The sequence below is a fragment of the Vigna unguiculata genome, chromosome 9 (assembly GCF_037176805.1).
Source record: "Vigna unguiculata cultivar grain cowpea cultivar isolate G323 ecotype 2 chromosome 9, ASM3717680v1, whole genome shotgun sequence".
Lineage (NCBI taxonomy): Eukaryota > Viridiplantae > Streptophyta > Magnoliopsida > Fabales > Fabaceae > Vigna > Vigna unguiculata.
Genome location: NC_140800.1, coordinates 17,043,911 through 17,053,180, shown reverse-complemented (window position 1 = coordinate 17,053,180; position 9,270 = coordinate 17,043,911). Strand labels below are relative to the sequence as shown.

The 9,270-nt window shown below is 40.6% G+C and overlaps 1 non-coding gene across 1 annotated transcript; it reads left to right on the top strand.

Annotated features, from left to right (window-relative positions):
- The first annotated feature begins 6,021 nt into the window (after positions 1 to 6,021).
- On the top strand, positions 6,022 to 6,128 carry LOC146883636 (small nucleolar RNA R71). Its single transcript, XR_014984740.1, has one exon. It is a non-coding gene; the product is annotated as a small nucleolar RNA R71 (small nucleolar RNA).
- The last annotated feature ends 3,142 nt before the right edge of the window (positions 6,129 to 9,270 follow it).

The window sequence follows — 9,270 nt, the reverse complement described above, 5'->3', positions numbered from 1 at the left end:
AAATAATGACTAAAGAGTAAAGCAAAGCAAGGACATCACAAACATAACAAGAGAGACAAAAAGACACAAGACAAACGGACACATGACAAACAAACTCGACACAGACAAATGGAAACACATCTAACACAAAAGGATTCAAAGCTGCAAGGTATCCATGAACATCATCCAAGCAATTCAAAACATGTCAAGTACTCAATTCAGCTCAAGGAGAGAGTTGAAAGCAACATAACCTCACGAAATATGCACTGTATCACTCAAATCTCTAGGCTACTGTTTACTCTCAAAGCACCCCTGAAAAACAAACATCAAACAGACTTGGCAAGCCTCTAGAACCAACAACCAAACCAGAAACACATGCAGGTCAAGATCAGAAGGACTTTTCAAGGTTGTAATGGGGCTGAGGACAAGGTGTGGAACATATGGATAAGTAGCTAAGAAACCAAGGAAATAGAGGAGCAACGAGGAATAAGTCTCAATCAATCATGAAAGTAATCCCAAACACCAACACTTCCAACTTCGGTTCTCACACAATGCTCAAATCCAAACTCCTTTTTATTTCTTTTCTTTATTCTCTTTTTGTTTCTTTTTGTTTTCTCTCTTTTTTTTTTCTTTTTCTTTTTCTATACAAAGAACATGCAGAGAAACAACAATTTTGAAATCCCACTTTGGTGTACAAATGAGCAATTCCAAGAACCAGCAACAAGTGCGCGCACAACCACACTTGTTGTGCGCGACCACACTTAATTGAACACCCATTCTCCAAACAATTCCAAAGCTCCAAAATTTCCTAAGGTAGGAATAATCATGGTTTTTCAGGCTAAGGGCTTGTAATGAACTATAGAACAATGAAAGGGTATGCAAGCTCAAAAAGCGGTATCAACGGAAACAGTTCAAGGTAGGCTCATCAGGCTATAGGCTCACAGAACAAAATTGCCTAAATCATATCCCAACATGCATGTGAATCAGAAAAGCATTCAGAAAGAGTCAAGCCAAGGCCACTGTGCAAGCATTCAAGAGGCATATATCACACAATCAAAGAACAGAGAATGGCTCAAATTCTCATACAGGGTAAAATAATTCCAAAAGCAACTTGACATGCAAAGAGAAAGCAAGGATATCAGTCCACAGATTAACTAATAACTCATCCTCCAAGAGTGAAGTGAGTGTTCCAAAAAGAAAGCGAAAACATAACACTAACTAACACAAATTAACAAGAAATGAAACAAACAAACGAAAACAACAACAGACAGACAGACCTGGACAAGTGCAATAAAAGTAAAGAGGGGAAAGAAAACTCCCTGAATCATGGTGAAACAGCAGTGGGGTCAAGCAGGAAAGTTTCCTTCACAACAGTATTCACCAAGGCAGGATTGCTAAGGAATGGCTTCAGGCGATGCCCATTCACTTTGAAACTCTTATCAGTGGACTGGCTTTTGATTTCGACTGCACCATAAGGATAAACATTAGTAACAACAAAAGGACCAATCCACTTTGATCGCAACTTACCCCCCATGAGTCCAAGTCTGGAGTTATACAGTAAAACTTGTTGACCAACAACAAACTCCTTTCTAGCTATGGAGCTATCATGGAATCTCTTGGTCTTCTCCTTGTAGAACATAGAGTTCTGATATGCCTCCAGACGGATCTCATCTAACTCGTTCAACTGCAGCTTCCTTTCCTCCCCAGCTTGATCAAGAGAGAAGTTGCATGACTTGACAGCCCAGTATGCTCGATGCTCTATCTCCATTGGAAGGTGGCATGGCTTACCAAAAACAACCCGATAAGGAGACATCCCTATAGGTGCCTTGTAAGCAGTCCTGTGAGCCCATAGAGCGTCCTCAAGTCTATTGCTCCAATCCTTCCTGTTGGGCTGCACAATCTTCTCCAAGATCCTCTTGATTTCTCTGTTTGAGATCTCGGCTTGCCCATTAGTTTGGGGGTGATTTGGTGTAGAAAGTTTATGCACAACCCCGTACTTTTGAAGCAAAACCCCCAAGGATCTGTTGCAAAAATGGGTGCCCTGGTCACTAACAATAGCTCGAGGAACTCCAAACCTGCAAAATATGTGAGACCTAACAAAGTCCACAATAACTCGAGCATCATTAGTTCTAGTGGCTTTGGCTTCCACCCATTTTGAAACATAATCAACAGCAAGCAAGATGTAAGTGAAACCAAAAGAGACAGGGAAAGGGCCCATGAAATCTATACCCCAAACATCAAACACCTCACAAAATAGCATGGGTTGTTGAGGCATCTGTTGTCTCCAATAAATGGCTCCTCCTGCTCGTTGGCATTCCTCACAAGTGCTACAAATCCTTCACACATCTTTGAAGATGGTGGGCCAATAAAATCCACAATCTAGCACCTTACGAGCTATCCTTTGTGTGCTAAGATGACCACCAGGTGCAGATGAATGACAAAATTTGAGGACCGAGTCAATCTCATGGTCCGGAATGCATCTCCTAGTAACCTGATCACTGCACATTTTCCACAGATAGGGGTCATCCCAAATGTAATACCTAGCATCGCTCTTGAGTTTATCACATTGAGCTGTGGATGCTAGGGGAGGAAAAACAGAAGCAGCAAGATAATTAACAATGTTAGCAAACCAAGGTGAGGAAGAAGTAGAAAGTGTCAACAAACTTTCATCGGGAAAGTCATCCCGGATCGGTGTAGCATCATCAGTAGACCTCTCAATCCTGCTTAGGTGGTCTGCAACCAGGTTTTGTGCTCCGCTCCTATCACGGATCTCCAAATCAAATTCTTGGAGCCAGAGCATCCATCTTATCAGCCGAGGTTTTGATTCTGCCTTCTTCAACAGGTACTTAAGAGCTGCATGGTCAGTAAACACAACAACAGGAGAACCAAACAGATAAGATCGAAACTTTTCAAGTGCAAAAACTACCGTAAGGAGCTCCTTTTCCGTTGTGGTATAGTTTGCTTGGGCAGCATCTAATGTCCTGGAGGCGTAGTAGATTACCCTCGGCTGCTTATCAATCCTTTGAGCTAGAACAGCCCCTAATGCATAGTTGGATGCATCACACATAAGCTCAAATGGGCCTGAATGATTGGAGTTGTGGTCAGGGCCTTCTTGAGGCAATCAAAAGCCTCTTTGCATCCTTCATCAAAGATGAAGTCAACATCCTTTTGCAGTAGGTTGGACAGTGGGAGGTCCTTTTTGCTGAAATCCTGAATGAAGCGCCTGTAAAACCCTGCATGGCCAAGAAAAGAACAAACCTCTCGCACAGAAGAGGGGTAAGGCAATTGTGAAATAATTGAGATCTTGGCAGGGTCAACTTCAATGCCTTTTTTTGAAATTATGTGCCCCAATACTATGCCTTGTTCTACCATGAAATGACATTTCTCAAAATTGAGAACAAGGTTAGATTGGATGCACCTGTTTAAAACTCTGTCCAAACTATTCAAACATGCATCAAATGAGGACCCATATACAGTAAAGTCGTCCATAAACACCTCTATGCATTTTTCAAGAAAATCACTAAAAATGCTAAGCATGCACCGCTGGAATGTGCCAGGGGCATTGCATAGGCCAAACGGCATCCTCCTATAGGCAAAAGTGCCAAAGGGGCAGGTGAATGTGGTTTTCTCTTGGTCCTCAGGTGTAATGTGAATTTGAAAATAACCAGAAAACCCATCAAGAAAGCAATAGTGGCACTTACCTGCCAAGCGCTCAAGCATCTAATCAATAAAAGGTAGGGGGAAGTGGTCTTTTCTGGTTTCTTGATTTAGCCTTCTGTAGTCAATGCAAACCCTCCAACTGTTTTGTACTCTTGTTGGAATCAGCTCCTCTTTTTCATTCTTGACTACAGTGAGGCCAGTCTTCTTTGGAACAACATGGATGGGGCTAACCCACTGACTATTAGAAATGGGGTAGATGATCCCAGCTTGTAGAAGCTTGGTCACCTCTTTCTTTATAACATCCAAGATGACAGGGTTGAGTCGCCTCTATGGCTGTCTCACGGGCTTTGCTCCATCTTCCAACAATATCTTGTGCATGCATGTTGATGGGCTAATACCAGGGATGTCAGCCAATGTCCATCCAATTGCCTTCTTATGTTTTTTAAGAACATGCAACAACCTCTGCTCTTATTCAACAGTGAGGGAGGTGGAAATGATGACAGGCAGTTTGTCCTCCTCCTCTAAGTAGACATACTTGAGGTTGTCTGGCAGTGGTTTCGACTCTGGAGTACTGGATGCTGGCTGAATATCAGGAACCAGAAGGGAGGGAGAAATGGGTTCCACAGCCTGTACCTGAGCATAACAATCAGATGCATATGTACTTCCTACAACATGGTTAGTGCAACCTAATTGTATAACATCAAAGTCAATAGGTACAACATCCAGAGAGTCAAACTCATTAGATTCAACATTATCCACATCATATTCAGCATCATCAGAATCAGAAGTAGAATCATAATCAAGAACATCAATGCATGCAAATTCAGATAACTCAAACACAGATGAATGTTTTAATGCATGCAAAGAGTGGAAATCAGAAATCAATCCATCAACAACATCATCAATAATATCCACGTGAAAAACAGAATGATCCTTAGAAGGATGTTTCATGGCATCCAGAATGTTAAATCGCACAACAATATCATCAAACTCCATGGACAAAGTACCTGCATGGACATTAATTTTGGTTCTTGCAGTTTTCAAAAATGGTCTGCCTAAAATGATTGGTGCAGAACCATGTGAAAATCCCTCTTCCATATCAAGAATGTAAAAATCAGCAGGGAAAATCAATTCACCAACACGAACCAAAACATCATCAACCAAACTTGCGGGGTGGGCAACACTTCTATTTGCCAACTGAATCACCACTCCCGTAGGTTGCAGGGGTCCAAGAGAAAGAGATTTAAAAATAGACAGAGGCATTACATTTATCGAAGCACCAAGATCAAGCATTGCATTTTCAAATTTATTGTTACCTATGATGCAGGGTACACAAAATGTACCTAGGTCCTTGCACTTCTAAGGAATCTGAGGAACAGATTTACCTATCAATGCTGACACATTTCTGCCCATGCTGATCTTTTCGTTTCCATTTAGCCTCCTCTTGGGCGTGCATAGCTCCTTCAAGAACTTTGCATATCTGGGAATCTGTTTAATGCCATCCAACAGAGGTATGTTCACCTCCACCTTCCTGAAAGTTTATAAGATATCCCTGTCAACCTCTTCCATCTTTTTGCTTGGAATGGCTCTTGGAGGGAAAGGAAGAGGTATGGAAGGTGCAGCAGTAGAGGTGGAAGGCGTAGAAGTCACTCCAAATGTGGAAGGACTAGCTGGACCAACTTCATGAGCATCATCCTGACTAACTCCTCCAATGAAGTAGAAGAAGAAGGTACAGGTGCTGCAGCAGGAGCTGGTGTGGGTACAGGTGGAACAGGAGCAGCTTGTGGTGCAGGTGCAACTCTTTGTTGTGGAGGTGGTTGCACATTTTGAAATTGTTGGGGCTGCTGGTTACCCTGGTTTCCCCATCTCAAATTAGGGTCATTCCTTCATCCTGGATTATATCTGTTGATTGACAAATCATGGTGGTTTTGTTGTTGTTGTTGGGTCCTATTGTTGTTGAAAATATTTGCTGCATAGGCCTGAGGTGTGTCCACTGGTGTAGAAGAAGAAGGAGAAGCAGCCTGTTGTTGCAATGCTGGGCAAGAGTCTGTAAAATGATCAACAGATGTACAAAGGCCACAAACTCTTGCAGCTGGAGCTCTCCAATTGGAAGCAAGTTGGTTGACCAGTGTGGTAAGAGCATTAATCTTACTCTCCAACTTCTTCGTGTACTCGGCTGCTCCTACATCATGAACACCTCTAACAACTATGGCATCATTCCTTGTGCCAAATTGTTGAGAATTTGAAGCCATGTTCTCTATTAGTTGTTTGGCTGCAGTTGGGGTTATGTTACCAAGGGCACCACCACTTGCGGCATCAATCATATTTCGATCCATGTGGTGCAAGCCTTCATAAAAATATTGCAGAAGGAGGTGTTCAGAGATCTGATGGTGTGGGCAACTTGAACAGAGATTCTTGAACCTCTCTTAGTACTCATAAAGGGTCTCTCCAGATTGCTGCTTGATGCCAGAAATCTCCTTCCTTATGGTTGTTGTCCTTGAAGCAGGAAAGAACTTGGCAAGGAACAATCTCTTCAGGTCATCCCAGCTTGTGATGGACTTAGGTGCTAGGTAGTACAACCAGTCTTTCACATTACCCTCCAAGGAATGAGGGAAAGCCTTCAGGTATACATGGTCCTCCTGCACATCTGCAGGCTTCATGGTGGAACAGACGACATGAAACTGCTTCAAGTGTTTGCAGGGGTCCTCACCTGCAAGACCATGAAACTTTGGCAACAAGTGTATTAAACCAGTTTTCAGCACATATGGAGCCTCCTCCTCAGGGTATTCTATGCATAAACTATCATAAGTGAACTCTGGTGCAGTGAGCTCACTCATGGTTCTCTCATGAGGTGGAGGAGGTTGAGCCATGTTATCAGTATGAAAATCAAAATGCTCAGAATAAACAGTATGCTCTGAATGCAAAGAATGAGAAGTGTCAGGAATGTGATGAGAATTAGAAGAATCAAGAAAAGTCACTGAATATTCAGCATGCAAAGATGGATTCCTAAGATGCCTACTTCCTCTGTGGAATGTCCTATCAATCTCAGGGTCAAATGGTTGTAGTTCACTTGGGTTTCCCCTTGTCATGCACCAAAAAGCATTAATTGTGGTGATATTGGCATAACATAGGGTATAACGACAAGTATACTCAAAAGACCTCCAAATGACTTGAAAATTGGTAGGATATTCCTTTGAGTGGTCAAAGAAAAGCACAAAAAAAAATCAGATCAAAACTCAAAGCACAAGTATTTTTAACAATTTTTCAAAAGTGGAAAAAAAGAAGAAAAATCACAAAAAAGATTGCTGAAATGTAGAAAATGGCATTTTTTGGAGAATCTGAGTTTGCAAACCGGTGGAGCGAGGTTTGACAAGGTGGGAAATCAAATTCCACCCCAAATGCATATAAAATAATAGTGATTCTGATAACTAGAGCAAAAGTTATGGTCCTCTGAAGTTTCACTAAAAATCAGTCCAAAATTTTTTTGAATCTCTTAACTTAGACCATGCCAACTGCTCCAGCTATTTTTCCTATCAAGTTCAATGTCTTAGAAGTGGGGGGAAAAATTTCAAGCCAAAACAAGCACCATAGCTACCATAACAAAAATCTAGAAGTTAAATGCCAGATTCGGCCACTATTCATACACTATTCACTACTACAAATGACACTATTCATGCGCGCCGCGACACTATTCACTACACTACACAGAAACACACAGGAATGGAAACAGGCACTGAACTTAACACAACATTAACATCACAATGAATATATACCAACTGAACCACACTTGAACTACACACACACCAAAACACAGAACACAAACAAACTAAAAATTTTACTTTGAATGAAACGATTGGTCCCCGGCAACGGCGCCAAATTTGATAGAGGTCGTACCCCACTAAATTAAAACATATTAAATGCAGTACATGAAAGTGAACCAAGTCGTCTCCCAATGACCAATATTTTCATTCAAAGCCAAATTTCCAGATAAACACAACAATAACACAAAAGGGGGGGGGGGGTTGGCAGACAGATTCAGAATGCTAATCAACAGATTAAAGTAAATCCTACAGTGATTAAAACCGTATTGACATCCTTGATTCAAACGCAATTTCACTTATCATAGGCCACCAAATTAACACCAACTCTGCCTTGTCTCAATCCACTAGATAATAATTCACTATGCGAAAATTACAATCTAGCTTCATTATGCAATTAAGCAATGCACACATCCTTAAATTCGTGACAGCCAACCTACATACATTAAGCATGAACGTATCTTCACCAAAACATATGTAATTACTCTGTAAATTAAGCATTAACAGATTCACCACATGCATTCCACGAATTCAGAATAAAAACATGGTAGATTTCACAAAACGAGCACAACCTCAAAGCTTCATTGCATTTTTCATCAAGGAGTCAATACACAAATTTAGCTAGACATGGAAATGAGCAATTAAACATTTCAAAACTGGAATCACAAAAACAGAACCAAGAACCCTAACTTATGAAATCTGAAAATGCAATTTAAGAGCAAAAATAGAGATTTCAAAGCTTAAATGGAATGCAAAACGGTGTTATAATATATAAATGCAAAAACCCCATCAATGGGTATTGTTCAAAGTCAATAAAACCCACAAAACGAACTGCCCAAGCAAGAAAACGAATTCAAAACGTAAAACCCTCAATGGGTGCTGTCAAATATGCATAAAAACGGTAAAAATGACCCAAAAACGTGAAAAACTGCAAGGGGGACATCCATGGAAGCTTGGAGAACGAAAATGGAGGTTTTGAAGAGAGGTTGAAGATGATGGAGCGGCTGGTCCCCTTTCATGCAGACCTAATTCGTGGTCATATCACCCCTGCCACTCATATTTACAAAATTGCCACTCTGCCACTCAGATTTACAAAAATGCCACTCTAGGCCTCAAATGTTGACCCATTGACTTTGCTGACGTGGAAATGACATGGAAATGATGTGGTAATGATGTGGAAAGTCTCTTCAACTAAATATTAATGTCCAAGCTCCAAAATTGCTTCACCCAAATACCTAAAAATAATTAAAAACAAAAATTAGGCCAAATAATGTGAAATTAGTCCAAATTCAGAACAATGGCCCAATAAAGCTCAACAGATGAAAAACACTAATGATGAACAATTAAGCACTAATCAACTGTCTAATAGGTACACAAAGGCTAGTGGAATGGAAGAAAATAATGACTCATCACAAGGTCTGCGAAAAACCAAAATTTGGGTCCGGGAGTCGGTTACACGTGGGGAAGGTATTAGCATCCCACAACGCCCGTCCTAAGATGATACCTTTAATTTAATGTGCAAAATTTATGTGGTTTTTCGAAATATTTAATTTTCCCCAAAATTAGTAATAAAAGAATGTACAAAAAAAAAACTAAAATATTTTTTTGAATTTTTGGGCTCGACGAGGATTAATCCTCGCTCCTACGTATCTCCATGTGAATTGGAGAATCAGGGTTACGTAGTTCTTTATGAAAAATCTATTTGGAAAATTATTTGAAACTGATTTAATTTGTTTTATAATTTTGAAAATCTTTTTATTTAAATTTTAGTATTATTTTAATATTGGTGTCACACGACGCGAGCGGCTGGATA